Source organism: Phyllobates terribilis, unplaced genomic scaffold (genome assembly GCF_046119375.1).
Source record: "Phyllobates terribilis strain yellow unplaced genomic scaffold, ASM4611937v1 Scaffold_4__5_contigs__length_816908805, whole genome shotgun sequence".
Taxonomy (NCBI): domain Eukaryota; kingdom Metazoa; phylum Chordata; class Amphibia; order Anura; family Dendrobatidae; genus Phyllobates; species Phyllobates terribilis.
The window spans coordinates 555,299,517-555,322,613 of record NW_027362764.1 but is presented as its reverse complement, the minus strand read 5'-3'; the positions used below and the strand labels follow the sequence as shown (position 1 = coordinate 555,322,613).

At 43.2% G+C, this 23,097-nt stretch overlaps 1 protein-coding gene across 1 annotated transcript in view; it reads left to right on the top strand.

Moving 5' to 3' along the window:
• Positions 1–4,503: 4,503 nt before the first annotated feature.
• Positions 4,504–23,097, top strand: part of MC2R (melanocortin 2 receptor) — a 194,921-nt gene continuing 176,327 nt past the window's right edge. Inside the window, exons 1-2 of the mRNA XM_073676702.1 lie at positions 4,504–4,602; positions 9,959–10,019. The gene's annotated coding sequence lies outside the window, so the exon portion shown is untranslated. The remainder of the gene's footprint in view (positions 4,603–9,958; positions 10,020–23,097) is intronic.

Below are 23,097 nucleotides of genomic sequence, written 5' to 3'. Positions count from 1 at the left end.
TTTGTGGAGTGTCATGAGTCTCGGTTGGCAGGTCATCCCGGAGTTTCGGAGACTAAGAGACTTATCGGTCACAGTATTTGGTTGCTTGGATGTCAGAAGGAAGTTATCAAGTGGGTGCATCAGTGTACTGTGTGTGCTTGGTCAAAGGCTTCACATACTCCTGCTGCGGGGTTGCTTTGCTCGCCGGAGGTTCCTAGTGCGTCTTGGACGCATCTCTCTATGGTTTTTATTACTGATCTTCCAGTGTCCGACGGTTTTACTGTCATCTGGGTGGTCATGGACCGTTTTAGTAAGATGTGTCATTTGGTTCCATTCATTAAGTTGCCCTGCTCCAAGACACTCGCTAAGGTGTTTGTTAAGGAGATTGTCAAGCTCCATGGCGTTCCCACGGATATTGTTTCTGATAGAGGACCTCAGTTTGTGGCTCACTTTTGGCGTGCTTTTTGTGACAGGTTGGGAGTCCATTTGTCATTTTCGTCTGGTTATCATCCGGAGTCGAATGGACAGACTGAAAGAAAGAACCAGGATGTTGAACAGTTTTTGCGTTGTTTTGTGGCGGACAATCAAGAGGTGTGGTCTGAGTTTCTGCCTCTCGCAGAATTTGCTCTTAACAATCATACATCCTCCTCTGCTGGATGTTCTCCTTTTTTTTGTTTTACTGGGAGACATCCGTCTTTTGGTTTGTTCTCCAAATTGGGGTCGGCGGTGCCGGAGGAGGAGAATTTTTCCGGTGATTTGGAGAGAGTTTGGACTAATGTACATTGTAACCTTCAAGAGGCTAACAAGAAGTCCAAGAAGTATTTTGACAGGAAACGTAAAGAGGTTTTGTTTACTGTGGGTGATACGGTTTGGTTGTCCTCGAAGAACCTGCAGTTGAGGACTCACTCTAAAAAACTGGGTCCTAAGTTTGTGGGTCCATTTAAAGTGCTTCAGGTTGTTAACCCGTCTGCTGTTAGGTTGGATGTCCCTACTTCCTGGAAGATTAATCCTGTGTTTCATGTTTCCTTGTTGAAAAAGACTGACGTATCTGATAGGGACCCCACTGTCACAGTTCCTCCTGTGGTGGAAGACAGCCAATATGAAATTTCTCGTAACTTGAATTCTAGATAGCATAGAGGGAAATTACAGTATCTTGTCTCCTGGAAGGGTTTCGGTCCCGAAGACAACTCCTGGGTAAGGACGGATGATGTCTCTGCTCCTAGGCTTGTTAAAGTTTTCCACAGGAGGTTTCCTGATAGGCCTGGGCCTGGAGGATCCCCAGGATCCTCATAAAAGCGAGGGTACTGTTAGAACCCTCCTGTTCGTTTTTTCTATCTTGTGGTTTGCGGTCATGTGACCATCTGCCTTTATATTCCAGCTCCACCCTTCTGGCTGTGCTGGACTTCAGTGTTTGACTGTCTCTCTTGCCAGGTGCTTCTGTGCCTTTCTCTGTCAAGTTCGCTTGGTCCTCTGGAACCTCTAGTACTTTTTGTCAGTTTGTCTTTTGCGTTCTGCAACATCTTCTCTTTAGGAGGTGTCCCATTTTTGTCCCAGTCCTTAGTCCTTTTAGGGACCCCTCCCTTAATTCTATAGGTCTTCGTTCAGACTAGCCGAGGACTAAGGTGGGTCTGTTCACTAGGAACAGGCAGCCCACTACATCGTCGCTTAGTCTTACTGTAGGGACAGCTTTCCCCTATCTTTCCTTTGTACATGTTGCAGATCATAACAATTCCATTCCTCGCCCTCAGAGTGACCCTTCTCTTCTTGTTGCCCTGACAGCACAGTACAGTCCGCATGAGCCTCAGGTATCTGAATCTCATCAGGATCACCTCCCTCCCCGGATGTTAGCATCTGGTGATGAGGGTCAAGAACCTTCTCGGATCCTAATCCGTCCTGCCCCGAATCCAATTTAAAAAAAACTTTGGCCATCGGCGCAGATGCTTTCCTCCTCTTCTTGACTCTGTGAATGTTTGAAGTACACTTCTGATGCCCATGATATAGAATAGGTGAACAGTTCTACAGACTTGCCCATCTGTGGTTTGCTAAAGTCAGTTGGGCACTTGGACAGTTGCAACACGGGGGAAGCAAGGGTAATTGGGGTGCCACCTCTGTGGACTATACTATGTGTGATGTTGACGTGGAGGAAGAAGAGGAGAGGCCACTTGAATCAGCGCTTGCCATCCACTGGAGCACCTGCTCTTTCTGGCCCTTATCAACAAGGCGTATCGCTGTGTGGCTGCCAAAGAAAAGGAGTGGAGTAGCCCATCCAGTAACAGAAGTTGTCAGTTGTCTTTGGATAGGACATGACGGTGTTGGTTCACTAGTACTTTCACTAACATTACCACCTACCCCACATATACCTTGAACACCAAGCATATTCCCCCTTCCACCACAACCTTTCTTTTTCCCACTAATGTTGCTCAGATACTGTGGTAGGAGCAAGCTATTAGCAAAACAAAATTAGATTTTTTCCTCTGCAACAGCCCTCACACACCGGAATTTCAGCGCCACTAAATAACAAGGTAAGATATGGCTTGCTGTATAACGTTACTAACTGAACAAAGTATTTTTTTTTACTGTGGATTACGCCTGTATAACATAGCAGATATTCTCCAAACTATTTAAAACTGAGATGTTCCTGCTGTATAGTGTTTGGAAATGAACAAAATATTTTTTTTACTGTGGATGACGCCTGTATAGCATAGGAAATATTCTCCAAACTATTTCAAACTGAGATGCTCCTGCTGTATAGTGTTAGGAACCGAACAAAATATTTTTTTTTACTGTGGATGACGCCTGTATAACATAGGAGATATTCTCCAAACTATTTCAAACTCAGATCTAGCCTGCTGTATATCGTTAACAACAGAAAAAAATAGATTTTTTGACTCTGCACAAGCTCTGAATACAGCTGAATTTCCCTGCCACTAAGAGGACTATGTGGCTTATAGCAGAATGTAACACGTTTGCGACAGAAAAAAATATTTTTGGGACTCTGCCTAGCAACAGAAAAAATCTATTTTTTTAACTCTGAAAACAGCTGAAGTTCACCGTCACTAGCGTAGTAGCTGACGTATAGCAGAGTGTATGATGTTTGCCACACTCTTTTGTAGACTCTGCCTAGCAAGACAAAAAATACATTTTTTTACTTTGAAAACAGCTGAGGTTAACCACCAATAAGATTGCAGGTGGCTTTTAGCAGACGATATCACGTTTGCCACACACAAAAATCTTTGGCCGACTGTGGCTAGCAACAGAAAAAAAATATTGGTTTTACTGTGCATAAAGCTGAAGTTCATCCACCAAAAAAATGACAAACTGGGCTAACACATCTTGCACTATCACATAAGTAAATAAAAAAAAGGTTTTTGTGCTCTGCACTGACAAGCTCTGCAGATGAATTCTGAATTTCAACCCCACAAAATCAAAAAGTGGCCTACAAGGGCTTGCTTGCTTGCTTTATCAAATTAGCAAGTGCAAAAATAGATTGAAGGTCTGCATGAAGCACAGACAGTACAACCAGTGCACAACACTGTTCTATGCCATAGGCCTTGCTCTTTCAGTTCGAATCTCAGTAATTGCATAAAAGTAAAAAAAAGTGCTGCAAGGACGATTGAACAGGTACATAGCACAGGACTTATCTACACTATCTGACTTCCACAGAAGCGCTTATGTATCTAGGTAATATCTCATTACACAGGAGCTGGGTGAAGGAGCTGGGTGCAGGAGCAGCATCTGGCCGGTTTTTATATAGACAGGACATGTGATTTCAGCAGCCAATTGCAGAAGCCCTAGTGTCTGGGACACTGGATGCTTCCTGCACTCTGATTGGCTAGCCGCGCTTTCCTGACTTAAAGTTACCACCTACAGGAAAAAAAAAAGTATTCCGCTGATCTGACCTGTTCTGAGCTATCACCAGCCCCCCCACTCATCTATCATGTCTCCCCACTCATCATACACAAGTAATATGCTAGCAAAACTGTTAAAAACGCTGTAGCTGCCCCGCACTTATTCGCCGAACGGTGCCTATTTTCGCCGATTTTAAGTAAAAATCCTCGCCTTTTAGATCATGAATCCAAATGTGCCACATTCGTGTTGAACTTAAGTTTGGAGATCGGATTTCGAACATATTCGCTTATCACTAATAAATAGGACATGAGGAAAAACTGCTATTGGGACATAAATTACTGTTTGGGTACTATTACCATATGGTGGCACAAATGTGTTATTATTTCTGTTTGGAGGCACAAATGGACACTATTACCATGTGGAAGCAAAAAGAGGGTATTATTACTGTATGGAGGCATAAACGGGACATTATTAATGTGTTGCGGCACTTAAGGGCCACTATTACTGTGGGTAGAGAAATAGTGAGTTGTACATAGTCCAACTTTTTAAACATCTTCTGTAAATACACACATCTGTCATATTTAGACATCCTGTACCTTTAATCAAGACTTTATTATTCATGATTCCAGTATTTGCACAATCATGTTTTATCATCTTGTTTCTGCCTTAAGCTCTGCCTATTGCCAGCTGTCTACAAATTCAACACTTCCTGCATCACTCGGAGCAGAGTAGATGGTGCTGTGTTCTCAAAGAGAAAATATTCTAAGCAACAAGGTAAACGCATGATATTAATAATGCATCCTCTCACATAAGCAGCTAAAATTGATACATTTACTTTAAATATGGTTATCATTTACTTCAAACTTATACTAGAGGGGAGGAGGCTGGGAACTTTCAGTTTTTGGAGTGAGCTGGTCAGTAATCACAGAATTGAATCTGGATGCCTTAAATATGATATAAACATTATTTTATTTGTTAAATATACACATCAATACTCTTAAGACAGTTGTATTAATTGTCTCAAGACTCTCTTTTATGCTAATTAGTAATTATTCGAAAGATGATAAGTATCTGTCATTACTTTTGCTTGCTAACAATCTTTGATAGATTACACAACAATGGAACTGTTGAGAGATATTGTATTTAATTCCCAGCCATTCTGCATATATAAAGACAATTTTACAATTTTTTGGAATCATCTTGTTGCATATATTTATCTGTTTTGCTATTATTATATCTAAAAATTGTAACATAACATTTAAATCATTAGTATTATGCAGTAGTTTTCAATGGATTGCAATAGAATACTTAATCAATGCTAACGGATGATTCATTTTTTGATCAGTGTTGTCATTGACTTTATTTGTATTAAAAAAAAAGCTATTTGGCCCTTCAAAATATGCCTTACTGATGCTAACTGATGGTTTTTACAGCGACACATCACATAGTCATCAACAGTTGCTGGTTTCCAAAACAACAGACTACAAACTGGCACTTTTCAAATAGATGCAACTTTTTTTAAAAAAAGGATTTTTTAATCTAATCACAAATCCAATAAAGAAGCCAATTTGAGTTGAAATTCAATGTAGGCACTTAAATAGATTCTGTCAGCAGGATTTCACATACCAAACTATGTATATGCACTTGTAGCTCGTTCAAAGACCAGTCCAGTATTTGAATTGATATGCAAATGAGGCTGTATACCTGAAGCCTGTGTCACTCCAGCTCTATTTCTCATACAATGCTACCTCCTGCTTCACTGACTCCTCCTTTCCTGAATTCACACAATATCGAGGCTGTGAGTCAAGCAGGAGGAGGCAGTGTAAAAGTTCAGGACTGGCAAAGGAGCTCCAATTTAGGATTCTACAGTAGGGTGAGGCAAAGTCAGAGTGCACAGCTCATTGCACATAGGAATAGAAAAGGCCTAATTTTATTGCATCTACTATACTCAGTGCTCAAGCAGATTGAAAATGGGATTGGTAGTCCCAGTCCGTGAATACTAATGGAGAGATTCAAATGATATATTGGGAAATGCTTTATCTGAATCTCACTGTGACACATTTTATTAATCAGAGATATATTGCAGTAACAGCATCTTTTTAAAGTCTTCAGTCTTTTTATTATTCTTCACACACTGCAAACTAGGAGACCAATATTAAACCCCTTTGTGGTATTTTTGCTACCAAAACAAAATACAAAATCCTAAATCTAAAAGCTCGTGACTGATTATACCTGATGAGTGCTATCCGTGGTTTTTACGAAACTTGATTTTCCAGGTCAGCATGATTCCCAAAGAGCCAAACTTCATTTTTTAAGTAGTAACAAAAAATGTTGAAGTTACTAAAAAAGAAAAAAAAATTCTCCCCATTTTCCGAGACTCGTAACATTTTCATTTTGCGGTTGATGGAGCTGTAGAATGACTTGTTTTTTGCAGGGCGACCTGATGATTTATTGATACTATTTTGGCGCAGATACAGTATTACATTTAGACCTCTTTTTATTGCATTTTTTGAGAAGCTATGGCTAAGCATGAGCGAACATTTCAATGTTCGGTTCGGAAAAGTTGGCCGAACAAATTGATATTTGCCGAATTTTTTGGCCGAATGTTTGTCAAACATTTCCTAATCCCATAGGAGTCAATGGGGGGACCAAAAAAATGCATAGACAACACCTAGAAACGGGACCAAAAGCTGCCAAAAAACATCACAGTAGGTGTAGACACCAGGAAAGTGCCATCAATTGACCCAGAGTACAAATACTATAATTATTATTACTGTGACAGCGACATTTATTCAGTTCCGCTTTACATGTCAAAAGGGTCACCGACTGGTACAACAGCAGAGAGGACCCTGCTTGCAAGGGCGCACTGTCACGGACCCCAGAGAGCCTGGAGGGGCATAACTAAGCGAGCACCAGACTGTTCACTAGAGCCTCTGATGGTGAGGTTAGATTTGGCTCTCGATGAATGCCAGGTGCCATTCCAGGACAGACCAACGGATGAGCAGCAGCTCGACCCAGTAGGACAGACTAGATGGTGCAGCAGGCAGAGTCTTTATCAGGAGTGCAACAGACAGATTTCATTTTGAAAGGAGATGATTCAAATTTTTATGATTTTTTTATTTTAAAATATTTTTAATACATTTTTCCACTTTTTACTGTATGTCTTCATCCCCCTAGACGACTTGAATCTGCGACCATCTGATTGTTTGCATTTTAAACAGCAGTATCATAGTATTGCTCTATATAGCACAATTCATGGTCTCCTTTAAACATCAGCCAGAAACTGACATTGAGTACCTTCATGACAGGCACAGGGGTCTTTAGACTCTGATTGTCATGGCATACCATCGGCATCCTGCGATCGTATCTTGAGGGTGTCGATGAGCAATTAATACAGCACACTTCCCAGGAAATGCGCTGTAAATGCTGTCAGAGAATGACAGCTTCATTTAACAGATTAACAGTTGGGGGCTTAGTGACATGGCCATCCTGTGCTGAGTATGGGGTGGCCTCAGCTACTGAACCCCCTCCATTCATCTTCTATTGATGGTGCTGTTAACCATTGGCATGACCCAGATGTTCATTGCACCCTTTCACCATTTTTTTGCATCTATCACCATCACCTTCTTACTTGATTGACAGCTGTTGCTTTACATGAGTCAGTGGAAGATGAAGATAGATGAAAAATAGGTAGGTGGGAAGGAGCATTGAAGTGCTCAGTCAAGCAGAGGCTGCACTGAGAGCCTGTGCTTGGTTTGAACAGTCAATGTCTCCTGACAGACTCCCTTTTTTACTATCAAAATTAAAGGCACTTATTTCCCTTATGGTACTGCACTGATAGACTTCCTTTAAACCTACATATAACAATACAACATACTGTACTTAGCTTTCTAATAATGATCCTCCACTGCAGTCTAGCAGGCTAATTGAAATCAAGTACATGTCTCATCATGTACAAATTTACCATAGGAAGAAACAAGTCAAATTGAATAATTTATTGATTTGTTTGGTTCCTGGATACGGGAATGGAAATTCAATGTTACACACTTGTTTGGCATGGAGCTAGCTTGTCAGGAACCACTTGAAAGAGAATGCTGTGCAAATGTGGCCACCCTGGCATCAAAATTTGGATGGCAGATGCTGCCAGCTCATATTTTTATTATTCATGTTAGTACTTTGTATTCCTCTCTAGTCTGACATACTTTTTAATTTCTCATAGCGATCTGTTTGATGAAATTCAGTAGGATCTTTCATTGTTTACTCCGACTGGAAATGACTATTAAAGCTTCCCAATAAAGAGAACCTGACAGCTGATATATGATGTCCAATTCAGGGGCAGCATTAGGCACTGGCTTTATGAACTCAGCAAGGTATATTTGACTCAGAAATGGTGCAGCATTTCAGGCCACGGTCACACTTTCAGTATTTGGTGAGTTTTTTACCTCAGTATTTGTAATCCAAAACGAGGAGTGGACATAAAATGCAGAAGTGGTGGCGTGTTTCCATTATACTTTTCCTCTGACAGTTCCACTAATGATTTAGGTTTACAAATACTGATGTAAAATACTGACCAAATACTCAACCTATGCCCAAGGCCTTAGAGAACAACATACTTTAAGGCTATGTGCCCACAATGCAGAAATGAAGCAGAAAATTTCAGCTTCATTTCTGCATCTCCTTGCTCGGAAAAACGCGTGCGGAATTTGACACGCGTTTTTCGCGCGTTTTGCACATGCGGAATTGCTATGCATTTTCTAATGCATTGTAGATGGCAATTCCGCATGCTTAAACGCACAAATGATGGACATGCTGTGGATTTTTGAGCGCATCAAAAACGCTGCGGAAAAATCCGCAGCATGGGCATTGAAAGTGCTGAATTCCATTGGGGACCATGGGGGAAGGATTTCCAAGCGTTTCCCAAGCGTTTACGCTGCAAAAATTCTGCAGCATAAACACTTGAAAAACGCATTGTGGACACGGACCCTAAAAGTAGGCATTGGCTGAGCAGCGCTACAGACTAGTCGCACAGGTGGCTTCTCTCATCCTGCTGCCTTGGATTGACAGATCTCTGCTTACATGCTGGTGGTTCTAAAAGTATGTTTTTCTCAGAAACATTGCAGTGTTTCAGACTCAAATATATCTGGCAGAGTTCATGCAGCCAGTGCCTGATACGTGCCGTCCGTGTATCGGACAGCATGTATTCGCTGTCAGGCACTCTTTACATAACAAGAAGCAGAGATTTCAAAAACTGTGAAAAAAGCAAGGGTATGTTTTTTGATGAGTCTTTTGGAGTGTGACCGCTTCAAAGACTCTTCTTATTCAGTTTTATTGTAAAACAGATTGCTAATCAAGTAGTCATATTTTCAGACTTATGAATGCTTTACTTCCTCTTAAGACTTAACATGTTCTGGCTTATGTCACTTTTCTTAACCGTTTCAGGGTTCAGAAACCTTGGAGCAGTTAAAAAAGTATCATGCTCATTCTTTGGGAGTCTGCGTTTGGAAGCTGCCCAGTCACTATTATAGCAGGTACAGGAAAAAGATGGCGGTGTGGGAGCGTGATAATGACTGCAAAACTGCCATAGGATCCGTTAAAGGTAAAAAGCCACCTGCTTTTTCCTGAAGTGGTTTTGTGATAGGAGACGCCATTGGATTAAAAACATTGTGTGCTCATACCCTTAGGAAAGCTTCATGGAATGGAAAAACTCATCCAAAAAAGCCCCCAAAAAAGTGTTTTCTGAAGAGGTTTCCAATAGAAATTCAATGTTTTAGACAGTTTAAGTATAGCTTTTCATTAAACAAAGACTAGTAATAATTTAATGAAACTGGAATATTTCTTTAATATTGTTTTAAATCATACAAACCGTCATGTCATTAAATTTATGCTAAATTCTAGATATATTGAAAGTTTTACGATTTCTTTCCATGTACAGTATATAGGATTGTCATTAGTCATTTTCACAATGTATAGTGTGCAGCAAATTCATTGCTTCTCTCCAGAACATTTCTTCTTGAACATCAATCTGAAATGGCAGGTCATCAAGGCTGTGAAAACAAGATGTATGCAATTTGCCTTGACGGATTTTTCCACTAACTTAATGCTATGTAGAATATTGTGGTTTGTTTTTCAGCAAGGTTTCCATCTAAGAGCACTGCATTGTTCACGAACGTGATTACTGCTTAGAGATTAAGGTATGTTTCAAAACAAAACTGAATACATTTCAGTCATTATTAATATTATTATTAGTAGTAGTAGTAGTATATCACATTTTCTTTAAAGTTATTAGAGTAACATTTTATGAACACTGCACAGTTTTGCTATGAAATGGCATTTGTGTAAGAACCATTCATAAAAGTTTTCCATGTGGGTGTCTGATTGATCATTGTTCTGAGGTCTCATCTCCACATCGCTAGCTATTCTATTGGAAAAACTCACCAATATGAAATTACATGTAATTTATGGTTTATTTGTCTGTTATGCCTCTCCATTTATTTTAAATGGTTCTACAAAAAGCAAAGAAGAATGTGTACAATTCTCTCAAATATAAAGGCTGTAATACGCTCTTATACAAATATAAATGTGCTGGGCTCTTATAGTTAAATTTTGCTTTACACAGGACACTTTTGGCCATTAGGGTGACAAAAAATGTTTGGATTTTTCCCATATCTTCATTTCAGAAAGAAAACTTTCTATATGTTTGCAACAAACAATTTTTTATCGGATAGCATTCGGAATAATGTTATTCAGTGGGATAGAGTTGTTGACCGTTTTTTTTTACTGACAGAATCTGTGAAAAAAATTGCAGCATGCTGCGATTTCACTCCAAAATTGGATGGGTGCGAAAAAAATATCGGATGCCATACAAAGCCACAGTAAAGTATCCAATTTTTACAGATACATTACAATTCTCTCGTATAGGAAGCTGTAAATGGTCTTATACAAGATTAGTAGCTCCTGAGTAAAAGAATAGATTGCATATAGATTGCACACTGATAGCACATGGATAACAAGTGAGAAAAAAAGTGTCCCACTTTTCTGGATGAGGCCGATTTTTTTATACACTTGTGTGTATACACTCATGTTGCCAAATAGAAAGGTTCAAATATCTGTTGGGGTCCAGGATCCTGTCAGGAAATTCAGGAGCGGAAAATGAATATAAGACACACTTGTTTGACGTGGAGTTGGCTTGTCAGGAACGGCTTAAAAAATGGGGCTGAGCTTTTGTGACCACCTTGGCAGAGAAATCTGCATGGCAGATACTGCAAGCTCACATACTTTTATTTCTCTTAGTATTATATATTCTTAAATAATGCAATATATTTATACATTCCTCATAATGATCTTTGATGATATTCAGTAGGATCTTTCACTGTTTATTCCCACTAGAAATGATACATAAAGCACAAATCTCAAAAACTATTCTGCTGAATTGCTAAAAAAATATAACATTTTGGAAAATTGTTGGAAAAAGTATAGGTTATTATTAAACATGAAATAATAATCATTTAGTGAAAATGTTCTATCCCTTAGTTTTTGAAATCATACAAACTCTCATGTCATTGCATGAACGCTATATTTTAAATAAGCATTTACATTTTTTTTTTTACAGACTGTAATTTAAGATTTTTTTTTAAACTATAAAATTTTCCCATATTGTCGTATGCCATTAAGCTTTTGCATAGTAAAATGCACAGGCACCTTATAATACATACCACTCAACATGTTCCTGGGGCAGGAATTCATGGCAACAATGGAATTCCTGACAATGCCACCATATGGCTTGTATAGAAAACTGAAGGAGTTAACTGGCAGGTTTAGGGCTTCTTTATAAATTGCCAGTTTGGGTGGGAGGTTAACTGTGTATTACAATCATCTTCCTGACAGTAATTGCTTGGGTAAACTACCAGAGGTTCTTAATATTCTAGTATGTCTGGGTATGTGAAGGGGTTAATCTTTGCTTCTTTTATATGTGTATTCAATAAAATTCCAAAAACACACCTTCTCAGTTCACATAATTACCAGGTACTTATCCTGAAAAGGATACACAAGGAAACACTTTTATATCCTAATTAACTCCTGTTGTTTAAGTTCCAATGTCTGGTAAATATAGCCTTTGATTACTAAACTGATGATATTTTAAGCCAAATTCACACATCTGTGCTTGTAACATGAACACGTGGCTGCAAAACAGATAGCATCTGTGTTCTGTCTATTCATATCATAATCTCATTACTTGTGTTTGCAAATCAGACCAAACTTGCCCATGCTTTTTTTGAGGTCCATCAGTGTTTTTGTTTGCTATCTGTTGCAAAAATGGACGTCTAAAAAATGCATGTCTAAATGAGGCCTTAAAGAGAACCTATAACCAAACCATCAGAGGCTACATTTTTTTTGTTTAAGAAATGAGTGGACAGCCCCAGATTGGGATTTTTTTTGAATATCTCTTATTAATATCCCCCTAAAAGAGCCGATTTTTTAGCAAAAGTTCCAGCTTGTGGGATCCCAACATACAGAGTAGGATACAACAACTTTCTGTGGCCCATCTCTCTTGTGAATGTATGTGTATTTCTGTGGCTGGTCAAGAATGACATACCAGTATTTGTATAACCCTGATTGTTGTCTTCTAATGGTTCTGAAACAATGATGTTTGTTACTATGCTAATTGCATATTATACTAAAGCCAGCTAGATGTTGATTTAAAGAGCCCCCCTGCTATGCAGGCTGTGTAGGTTGATTGAAGGCTCAAACAATGAGACCTGAGCCCTGTGGAATAACGCACTCCATAACTCTTGCCCTGTGGATATGTACTTGGAAGAACAAATGTGAACTATTTAGGAAACATATGCTTCTGTAGCAGGCAGATCTGAAACAGAAATTGAAAGAGACTTTACAAGGAGAATCAAAGATCAGACTCTCTTCAGACCATCAGTTTGGTAGCATGGATTTATCCAAAGAGACACAGATTTGGATTCTACATGAGTCTAGCCTAAGGGTACAAGGCGCTGCGGATCTGCTCAACTGACCATCAGAGAGCCCATGGATACATTTGGGGAAATCAGGTTGGGATGATGTACACATGTCGCAAGAGGTGGGTCTTCAGCTTCCTTTTAATGGTTTCAACGGAAAGTTAGAGTCAGAAATGGTGGGGTAGAGAGTTCCAGAGAAGGGAGGATGCACGGGAGAAATCTTGCATATAATTGTGGGAAGAGGAGATAAGAGAGGAATAGAGATGGAGATCTTGTGAGGATCGGAGGTTGCGTGCAGGTAACTACCGAGAGACTTGGTCATAGATTTATGGAGGAGACAGGTTGTGGATAGCTTTGAATGCCAAGGTTAGGGTTTTGAACTGGAGCCAGTGAAGGGATTGACAGAGAGGAGAGGCCAGGAAATTGCCAGGGGACAGGTGGATTAGTCGGGTAACAGCATTTAGGATAGATTGGAGGAATGCGAGAGTGTTAGAAGGCAGGCCACAGAGCAGGAGGTTGCAGTCATCGAGAAGGGAGTTGATGAGCGTGTGCACTAGTGTTTTTGTAGATTCATGGTTGAGGAATCTGCGGATCTGCGAGATTTTTTTTACTTGGAGTCAGCATCTTCCTCACCCTGATCCTCCTTCCTCCCACCATTCTGAGTGCCCTGGGACAACTGATCCCACACTTGGACACTTCGAAGAGCTGTTTTGTTCATCTTTCCATTTATACATTCTGGCCTCTCGCTCAGTCCGCTCAGAAGTGGAAAGAGCTTGGATATGTGGTTTGAAGGAGAGATTAGAGTCCAGGGTTACCCCAAGAGCTGTTCACTTTTCCATTGATAAATATGGGCCTCTTGACTGGCCAGCTTCGAGCAAGGCATTAAAAAATCACATGTAGCGATTTGAGGATCCATGGTCACCCGAATGTGACGGTGGGAAAGTGCAAATACTGTCAGAAAAAGGTGGATAATGATGAGACACAATGGACAGAAAGTCAGGAGTAAGACCAGGGTGTGGAAGTGGAAATGAAGTGGTGGATGATGAAGTCACTAACCCAATCTGGCAAGGAGACATGTAAAGCGAGGACAGCCGCACACAGGGGGAGGGAGGCATAGTAGTGTTGAGCCACCCCCGTAGTGTTCGAGTTCGGTTCGGTTCGTCGAACACCCGTGTGTTCGCCGAACTGTTCGTCGAACTGTTCGTCGAACACCTTCGAACACCGTTAAAACCAATGGCAGGCAAACAAAAACACATAGAAACACATAGAAAACACCTTCAAAGGTGTCCAAAAGCTGACAAACTGCTCAGAAGACACAACTAACACATGGAAAAGTGACAAGTACATATAGTCATGCGAAAAGAAAAGAGGTGGAGGAGTAAAAGAAGGGGGAGACAAAGATATAGGCATGTCATGCCCTTCTAAAATCCAAAAAGTGAGAAGCCGAGACGGCCAGTCCGCTCCTGCCCGTGCCACCTCCGTGTCGCCGGGTTTGTGCCAGAGCCGCGGTGAACCCTGACGGCCAGCCCCCCTCTCCCAATACTGGTGCCTGTCCGCTGGTGGGTCGAGAGAGCCCCCCTGTGGTGGAGGCAGCTCTAAGCTTTTTAATTTAAATTGTCCTTCTAATTTGAATGAATACACTTTAAATCCATTTACAAGGATCTATTGGAGGGCAAGTCTCATGCCAGCAGCCGCGTAATTCCAGCTCCAGTAGCGTCCACTAAAGCTGCTGCAGTTAAAAAGCTTTTATAAGGATCGAGCTCGGCTGTCCACCGCAAGGCATCCTAGTGCCAGTCCCAGCCCCTATGCCTTGGGGTGCCTCCTGATGCTCTTCACTAAGTATCCCGTGGTCCCGAAGCATTTCCTTTGAAAAAATTAAGTGTCCAAACTACAGGTGGTGTAGCTTGCTTAACAGCCGGGATAATCCGCTGACTAGCAGACACTGCTACTAGGCACAAAGTATTTCCTGGGCTAGATGCAGTTAAAAATTTGTAAGTAGATACTCTCGTTGGATGCTGAGAAAGCATTCCATAGAGTCTCCTGGCACGCCATATATGATTCTCTTAAAAAGCTTGGGGTAGGGGTCTAGGGGACCCTTTTATAGCCAAAATCACGGCCCTGTATCACAATACGTCACCTAGGCTGAAGATAAATGGAACTGTAGCACCGAGGGCTCGGTTGCTACAGACGTATTGCACCTCACCCAGAGGTGTGATATCTCACTCTCAGATAAGGATGGAGTGTGGATCAGGACCCGACACTTGCATGCATTACACCACATTGCCGTGGGGCAGGGCGACCAATATGCCCCTGAGATGGGCACGACAGTCCCTGTCCCTGGCTGGAGTGGGGGGAGGGAACACTGAGGAAGGGGAACCCTGCAGTGCAGGAGCAGGGAGGAAGCAGTTCCTGGGTGCATTGAGAAGGGAGTATAAAAGGTGGGCACCATCTTAGTTCAGTGCAGAGAAGTCTGAGCAGAAGTGGCAGGGAGCAGGGGCTCTGCATGAGCTCTGCTCCGGAGGCGGGCCTAGTAACAGAGGCCCAGGCCTGCAAGAGGGAGAAGGAAGGAAGAGGAGCGGAGAAGGCTCCAGGAACGAGGAATGAAGGGATCCCAGGGGTGCGGAAGGGTGAGTCGCCACCGCACGCCCGAATCCACCTGCGTGGAGGGGTCAGGCCAAAGGGGGAGACCGGTCCCCGAACTAGTGGAGGCAGGAAACGACCCTCAGCTAGAAACCGGAGGCTCTGACATTTTATGTGGCGCAGCCCCTTGCTCCACCCGCTAGGAAGGCACCACATAGGGTCAGGGAAACTGGCGCCAAGTTTACCAAGAGGAGGCCCGAGGCAGCCGGACAGAAGTGTTGGTAAGAAAGGCCAGACAAAGGACACACAAAGGGGGTCCTGTGAAGCGCTCCAAAGTTATCTGGGAGTTGTCTGAGCCCCTCACCTGGTGAGCACAGTACGACGTGGGCAGCCGTTACCTGCAGACGTGGTCTGGATAATAAGAACTGTGAGTAAAGGCCCTGAACTGCATCACTGACTCCGTGTCGTTACTGCTGCTGCCCTGCACCATCACCCCCATCCTCCGCATACACTGCCCTGAGGCTATACTCCTCCCGTGGGGAGTTATGCTACGCTCTGCTGCACCCACAACACCAGCCTTAGCGGTCTGCCCTGTAGCGGCGGTTCACTCTGACCGCAATCCACGGGTGGCGTAGTCGGACATTTAAACATCAAAACCACATAAATAGTTCCACCACTGGTTTGACCGCCCTGAGCCACGGAACCGGATCGCCGCCACGAAGACTACAACCACCAGCATCCACCAAAAAGGGTCCGGCTCCGGGTGTCCCAAGGCCCAGGGGGTGCGTCAGAACATTTTCATCACCTTTCACAATCACCAATGGGACAAGGCAGGGATGTCCTCTGTCCCCTCTCTTATACATCCTAGTGACGGAGCACCTGCTCTCATCAATTCGCCATAACCCCAATATTAGGTGGATTGAGGTGGGAGGCACCGAGTACAAGTGCTCTCTATTTGCTGATGATGTCCTAGTATATATCACTCAATCACATATATCCATCCCTGCTGTTATGGCTAAAATAGATCACTTTGTTACATGGTAAAATTTTAAAATCAATGCAGCGAAGTCTGAGGCCCTCGATGTCTCCCTCCCTAAATCCATATAGGATTCCATCCAGTCCAACTTTCCCTTTGCCTGGCCCTCACAGGGTATCAAATACTTAGGAATTCCTATTCATAGAGACCTCTCCCATCTATGTTATCTTAATTTTGGGCCCTTTATTGAACAATTCCATACAGACCACGGTTGGCAAGTTAGAACTGTAAGATTCACTACGTGAACCACTGGTGTTTTGTGGAAAAGCACATGTACACCGCGTTCCAAATTATTATGCAAAAAGTGTTTAGGAGTGATAAGGGAAGAATTTGTTTGTTTGTCAGTTAAACTCATTGATGGTGATGTGTGTCAGGGCTCTTTATATCACTGTAAGCAATTGCAGACACCTGTGCTAATTAGTTTGGCAGGTGTGTCCAATGAAAGGCAAGACTACTTAAGAAGGCTCTCACATTATTAAGCAGCCTACATTTTCTGCCAAAATGGGAAAGAAAAAGGATGTGTCGGCTGCTGAGAAGCAACAAATTGTGGAGTGTTTAGGTCAAGGCATGACTACAATCAACATTGTGCGATGATCAGGATGAAGTGTCTTGGCAATCAAGAAGTATGTAGCTGATACACAGTACACACGTGTGCGTGCTGATAAGGGCAAATTGAGGACTCTTTCCTACAGGCAATTACGTCAGGTTGAAAGAGCAGCGGCAAAAAAGCCTTGTCATAGCAGCAGACAAGTTTTTGAAGCTGCTTGTGCCTCCAACGTCCCCCGAACAACAAGATGCAGGGTCCTTCAGAGGTTTGCAGCTGTGCATACGCCATCCTGTCGACCTCCTCTATCCACTTCACACAAGCAGAAACGGCTCCAGTGGGCCAAACATTACATGAAGACTGATTTCAAAACTGTTTTGTTCACGGATGAGTGCCGTGCAGCGCTCGATGGTCCAGATGAATGGAGTGGAGGATGGCTGGTTGATGGACACCCCACGCAAACACGGCTACAGCGCCAACAAGGAGGAGGTGGAGTAATGTTTTGGGCTGGAATCATGAGGAGAGAGATTGTCGGCCCCTTTAGGATCCCTGAAGGCGCTAAAGATGAACTCCATAATGTATGTGGATTTTCTCAAACAGCACTTCCTGCCATGGTTCAAGAAGAAGAACCGTGTATTTCACAGCAAGATCATTTTTCTGCATGATAATGCACCATCTCATGCTGCACATAAAACATCTGCATCTCTGGCTGATATGGGCATAAAAGGGGACAAACTTATGGTGTGACCCCCATGCTCCCCTGACCTCTACCCCATTCAGAACCTTTGGAGCATCATTAAAAGGAGTGAAGCTTATTATAGATGGCCTAATAGGATCAGTGCTGCACACTGCTACAAAGCCCAAATTATTTTCCAGTCAAGATACAGATAAACATGATTAGTAATTTGAAAGCTTAAAACGGTTGGTAGGGTGATTTTAACCAATCATCAAGCTTTTACTCTCCCCAGGATGACACAGGGGTAGAAAAGTCGTTTCGGATCCATGATTTGTTCATCTTTATGAACGTGAGTCTGTCTACATTATCAGTGGAGAGCCGCGTGCGCTTATCTGTCAGCACACCACCAGCAGCGCTGAACACACGTTCAGACAGAACGCTGGCTGCGGGGCATGACAAGATCTCCAAGGCGTAAGTGGCTAGCTCCGGCCATTTATCCAGATTGGAAGCCCAAAAAGAGCAAGGGTCCAGTGACACAGTCGTGGCTTCAATGTTTACTTGGAGATACTCCTGTACCATCGTCTCTAGGCGTTGACTATGTGTCAGACTTCTTGTCTCCTGTGGCCTTGCAAAGGATGGGCTAAAAAAGTGGTGAAATGATTCCGCAAAATTGATGTTACCAGCAGATACTGTGGTTCTGTTACGGTTTGAGTGCTGAACACTTGACGGTCCCACGGTTGGCAAGTTGGAACTGTGAGATTCACTACGTGCACCACTGGTATTTTGTGGAAAAGCACATGTAAGATTCTGCAACAGTCTCTGCTGATACTCCTGCATGCGTGCATCCCTTTCTATGGCAGGAATAATTTCTGCATATTTACTTTTGTACCGGGGATCTAACAGTGTGGCAACCCAGTAGTCAGGATTATTTCTAATTCTCACAATTCGAGGGTCATGTTGCAGGTAGTGCAGCAAGAAGGCACTCATGTGTGTTGCGCATCCAGGAGCACCAAGTCCCTGTTGTGTTGGTGGCGAGGTAATAAACATGCTTCCTTCCTCTGTCCTCTCCCCCCAACCTCGCACAACAGAAATGTGATCAAGGTCTCCCTCATCTGATGAGTCTTCCATCAGTTCGTCCTCCACTTCTTCCTGGGCTCCTGCACCTTCCTCACTAGTTTGGCTGCTACCATGCGCCCTGGTAATATCATCTCCCCCACCCTCACATGCCTGCCGCCCTGGTGCTGCCGACCGTCTGGACCTTGCAGATGTTAGCCCTTCCGCATACAACTCCTCCTCCTCTACTTCCTCCACCTCCTCTTGTGCCACCACCTGACTCCGAATTCTGTTTAACATGTGCTCCAGCATGTAAATCACCGGAATAGTCATGCTGATAATGGCATCGTCAGCACTAAACATCTTCGTCGCCATTTCAAAACTGTGCAGAAGGGTGCATAGGTCCCTGATCTGAGACCACTCCTCCAGCGTGATTTGCCCCACCTCTGAATCTCGTTGGCCCAGGCTATACGTCAGAACGTATTGCACCAGGGCTTGTCGGTGCTGCCACAGTCGCTGCAACATGTGCAGAGTTGAATTCCACCGGGTAGGCACATCGCATTTTAGCCGGTGAAGTGGCAGGCCCAACGACTTCTGTAGAGATGTAAGTCGCTGAGCGGCGGGATGCGAACGGCGGAAGTGAGCACACAGCGACCGTGCCCTCTGCAGAAGGCCATCTAGTCTGGGATAGTGGGCTAAAAATTGCTGGACAACCAGGTTCAACACGTGAGCCATACAAGGCACGTGTGTGACATTGCCCCGGCGAAGGGCCGCACCCAGGTTTGCAGCATTGTCGCACACGGCCTTCCCTGGTTTCAGGTCCAGTGGAGACAACCATTCATGAAATTGGTTCTCCAGAGCTGACCACAACTCCTCAGCTGTGTGACTCACATTTCCCAGACATTTCAATGTAAAAACCGCCTGATGACGTTGAGCCCTACTGCCAGCATAGTAAGGAGGTGTGCAGGATCCCTTCTGCGCAGTTAGAAAGCTTGTGGCATGACCAGACAGGCTTTGGGTGCAGGTGGAAGACCGAGAGGAGGTTGAGGAGGCAGAAGCAGTGGAGGAAAAATGACATAAAGAGGATTGACGCACAACTCGTGGGGACGGCAAGACTTGGACAGCAGCCCCTTGTCCTGCTGTCACCATAGTTACCCAGTGCCCAGTCAGCGACATGTAACGCCCCTGTCCATGCCTACTCGTCCAAGTGTCTGTGGTGAAATGCACCCTGTCACACACAGAGTTTCTCAAAGAAGCGGTGATGTTGTGTGCGACATGCTGGTGGAGCGCAGGCACACCTTTCTTTGAGAAGTAGTGCCGACTGGGCATCTGGTACTGGGGCACTGCGACGGACATAAGGTCTCGAAAATCCTCTGTGTCCACCAGGCGGAAAGGCAGCATTTCTGTAGCCAAGAGCTTGCAGATGGTGAAATTCAACCTCTTAGCTTTCTCATGGCTAGGAGGAAATGGTCTTTTACTTGTCCACATCTGAGGGACCGAGGGCTGGCTATTGTGCTTAGACGGGGTTGATAAGGGTGTCCCCGGCAAACTGCCGGTCTGTGAGGAAGATGCAGGCGGACATGTTAGGTTGCCTTGATCCAAAGGTGGTGCTATCGATGTCGGACAGCGCTCAAGACCAGCTGGTGTTACCACCTCCAAAGAAAATGATGACCTGCCAATCACGCTGGCTGTTGCGGGTAAAGAGGTGGCAGGTCTGCGCCCCAAAACAGGTGTGACTGCTGTCCCCCCAGTCACAGAGGATGAAGAGGCCGCGGATGCACAAGATATGGCAGACGGTGGTTGGCCCGGCCGGCTAGACCGCATTGTAGCACACTGAGCTTCCCACTGCAACTTATGCTTCATGTCCATGTGCCGGTTCATGCATGAAGTACTCAAACTATGTATTTTTTGGCCTCTACTTAGCTTTTGCTGACAAATGTTACAGATAACACGAGTTGGGTCATCTTTATCGATCTGAAAAAATGCCCAGGCTATGCAAGGCTTAGCACCCATGCGACCTGAAGAGCCACCACGACTTGTGGTGAGAGGCAGAGTTGTGTTTGAGGATGCAGTTGTTGACGTGCTTCCAGTACTACGTCTCTGTCCAGGAAGGCGCAACCTGACCTCGTCGTCACTAGCATCTTCCTCCACCTCCTCTGCTGACCTCATCTCTTGGCTGACTGTGGGTTGACAGTAAGTGGGATCTCCGACCTCATCATCATCACCCTGTGCGTTATCACACCCGTCGTCCTCAGAGCCAACCTGTTCCTGCCCTGACAAAAAACTAAAGTTGTCGCTCCAATCAGGTATTTGAGTCTTATCATCGTCTTCCTCATTGTCTCCACCAACAGGAGTTACAGTTTGGGAATGAGGGTCTACATTATGGTCAGAACCTTCTGCGTCTGGTCCTGGATCCGACTCATAAAGATTCTGGGCATCAGTGCAGATCATTTCCTCGTCTGGATTCACAGAAGCGCTGGAGTCGACCTCTGATTCCCAGGCTATAGTATGAGTAAACAGCTCTGCAGACTCAACCATCTGTTCTACCTCATACTCAGACGGGCATCTGGAGATTTGGGAGCTGTGAGGAAGCAAGTGCGATTTGGGTGACACCTTTGAGGACTGGAGTATTTGTGATGTTGAAGTTGATGTGGAGGAGAGCCCACTTAAAGGAGCACTTGATATCCGTTGAAGCACCTGCTGTTTTTGTGCCTCATCTGGAATTTGTAGCGATTGGCGTGGCCGTAAGAAAGGGATCTTATCACATTGTCCGCTAAAAGAAGTAGACATTTTAGTTTGGCTGGAAGATGGTCTTTCTTCTGCACCTACCCCACGGACACAACCTTTTTTCCCCTTCCCAACACGCCTATTCCCCTTTCCACCAGCAGCAGGCCTTTTTCCACTCATTTTGGTGGTTAACTAATTCACAACTCTGGAGTTGTTTGCACAAAAAAACAATGGATGGTAACCGAGCAGAGCTGAGTGGCCAAACTGTGGTATTAGGCCAAAACTATTGGCTGGTTAGATGCAGAAAAAAATTATTTTTAATTTGCAACCTGATGGAGGTCAGTATAGATGGACTAATAGACCAAGTCCCACACACCGCTAGAAGCCCAAATATTTTTTCAGAGCTAGATGCAGAAAAAAATTATATTCAATTTGCAACCTGCTGGACGTCAGTATAGAAGGACTAATAGAACAAGTCCCACACACTGCTAGAAGCCCAAATATTTTTTCAGAGCTAAATGAAGAAAAAAATTATTTTTAATTTGCAACCTGATGGAGGTCAGTATAGATGGACTAATAGACCAAGTCCCACACACTGCTAGAAGCCCAAATATTTTTTCAGAGCTAGATGCAGAAAAAAAATATTTTTAATTTGCAACCTGATGGAGGTCAGTATAGATGGACTAATAGACCAAGTCCCACACACCGCTAGAAGCCCAAATATTTTTTCAGAGCTAGATGCAGAAAAATTTTTTATTCAATTTGCAACCTTATGGAGGTCAGTATAGATGGACTAATAGACCAAGTCCCACACACTGCTAGAAGCCCAAATATTTTTTCAGAGCTAGATGCAGAAAAAAATTATTTTTAATTTGCAACCTGATGGAGGTCAGTATAGATGGACTAATAGACCAAGTCCCACACACTGCTAGAAGCCCAAATATTTTTTCAGAGCTAGATGCAGAAAAAAATTATTTTTAATTTGCAACCTGATGGAGGTCAGTATAGATGGACTAATAGAACAAGTCCCACACGCTGCTAGAAGCCCAAATATTTTTTCAGAGATAAATGAAGAAAAAAATTATTTTTAATTTGCAACCTGATGGAGGTCAGTATAGATGGACTAATAGACCAAGTCCCACACACTGCTAGAAGCCCAAATATTTTTTCAGAGCTAGATGCAGAAAAAAATTATTTTTAATTTGCAACCTGATGGAGGTCAGTATAGATGGACTAATAGACCAAGTCCCACACACCGCTAGAAGCCCAAATATTTTTTCAGAGCTAGATGCAGAAAAAAATTATATTCAATTTGCAACCTGCTGGAGGTCAGTATAGAAGGACTAATAGAACAAGTCCCACACACTGCTAGAAGCCCAAATATTTTTTCAGAGCTAAATGAAGAAAAAAATTATTTTTAATTTGCAACCTGATGGAGGTCAGTATAGATGGACTAATAGACCAAGTCCCACACACTGCTAGAAGCCCAAATATTTTTTCAGAGCTAGATGCAGAAAAAAATTATATTCAGTTTGCAACCTGATGGAGGTCAGTATAGATGGACTAATAGAATGATGCTATGCCCAAAAGATTTTACTTCACTAGGTGCAGTAAAAAAATTGGTATTCTATACACAGGTGGTATATCTTGCAACACAGATAGGCTACTCCACTGACTAACACACTCT